The sequence below is a fragment of the Elephantulus edwardii genome, unplaced genomic scaffold, assembly GCF_000299155.1.
Source record: "Elephantulus edwardii isolate Elephantulus edwardi_28Jun2011 unplaced genomic scaffold, EleEdw1.0 scaffold00218, whole genome shotgun sequence".
Taxonomy (NCBI): Eukaryota; Metazoa; Chordata; class Mammalia; order Macroscelidea; family Macroscelididae; genus Elephantulus; species Elephantulus edwardii.
In genome coordinates, this window is record NW_006399968.1 from 4,066,995 (window position 1) to 4,068,832 (window position 1,838).

The 1,838-nt window shown below is 36.8% G+C and overlaps 1 pseudogene; it reads left to right on the forward strand.

Annotated features, from left to right (window-relative positions):
• Positions 1-555: 555 nt before the first annotated feature.
• LOC102846334 lies at positions 556-1,187 on the forward strand (annotated as a pseudogene).
• Positions 1,188-1,838: the final 651 nt, after the last annotated feature.

Here is a 1,838-nt window from a genome sequence, read left to right on the forward strand (position 1 = left end):
GGATTGAAGTGCAGCTCCTTACCATTAGGCCACCAGAGCTCTCTGTGTGGTATTCAGTGATACTTGAGTTATGATTTATCTTTTAAAATTTGGGTTTATGTTATCATAAATTAAAATGAAGTATCCTGTTAGTTTTATACTGTCATTGATAACCGACTGTATCTGTTAAATTAGATTTTGAGCAGTAATAATATGGAGATGGACTTGAGGAACATACATGCACCAATATTTGAAGTACATCTGTGTTTGAGAATTCCAGCTGAGTGTGACTCTTTAGAAAATTCTCCTGTAAACAGTCCTGGGAAATCTGTGATGTATTTTGAAGGAGATGCAACAGCAGGTAATGATAGCAAAGAACAGCCCACAAAAGTCAATAAAACAAACAAACAAAATGTTAGTTCCAGTGTTGACAGGAATCTTTCAGGTAAGGTAAGACTATTAAGAATAAGAGGAGAGCCCTTGGGCTGAGCTTTGCCATCCTGTTGGGTACTGGCTTACCTCACAATTACTCATTCCTCCTTTCTCTGTCCTGTGGGATCCCAAATATGCTCCCTCATGGCTGAAGTGAAGGGGAAGGTGCAGCCACCCAACCAGGGTCCTGTGGAAATAACAGGATTATAGAATTGTGCCACCAGTTCCCTCATGGGATCAAAGAACAAGTAATTGCAGACAGTGGCCATCAATAGACTCTTGTCCATGGGCCAATCAGATTTTTTACGGAGCATTACGGGCCTTCTGCCCAGAATAAAGGACTCTCAGGATGTCGGTAAAATGAAGGGAACAGAAAACCAAGAAAAACTAGTATATCAAATCATAGCTGATGCAGGAAATAAAGGAATATGGAGCAGAGATAGCTGCTATAAAAGTAACTTGCCACTAAATCAACAAAATTCTGATTTGGAAAGCAAACATCTTATCAAAGCTGTTAAATCTGTGGCAGCCTCAAAAAAGATGTAGATGCTCTATAATCTTGAACCAGACAGATCTTTGACTGTGAGGTCTGGTACAGCAACTGAGATTTTGAATTTGCAGAAGCGTTGGGCCAACAGGGTTTTAAGTTCCTACAAAGCAAAGCAGAAACTGCATGAGAAAACAAACAAAACACAATGATATAAAGAAATAGTTCATTTGTTTTATCACATGAAGAATGAAAATATATCTGTGAATTAGGCATCAGTAAGATATAGTATTGGAAACAGGAGTGGCATCCACTTCCTAAATAACATGCCTCTGGAAACTCTATGAACTTTGATAAATGATGATAATTATAGAAAGGGTTCGGGTCTTTTTGCTCATAGGGTCACTATGAGTCATGCTTGACTCAATGGCAATCGAATATAACATCATGGTAGGGTAACCACTGTATGTTTAAAATCAGGAAAGAAGTGCATCAGGGTCAAGTCTTGTTTCCATACCTTTTCAATCTGTATGCAGAACAGGGCATTTGAGAGGCTGGACTTTACGGTGCCCAGATTACTTGTTTAAAAAGGCAGACTCTTTTTTTAACTCCATCTCAGACTTCCTTAATCAGAATCTCAGGGTTGACTTTACTGATTGAATGTTGCATTTCACATGACCTTTTCCCAGTTTACTCTTGGTGTTTTGAAATTACTGGCATATATTAATGTAACATTTTGCTGATATAAATATCAATTTTTAAATTCACTCTTTCTTTCAATGATTTCTACTAGGCAAAGAAGTTACAAGTGAGCCTGCAAAAAATTGCACAAGTGAAAAGTATGTACTATATATTTGTAAAGTTGTATTTTGTATTTTTGGTATAATTATATTTTACATGTTAATTATAACAATTATCAGAAACTCTGATTTTATTCTTT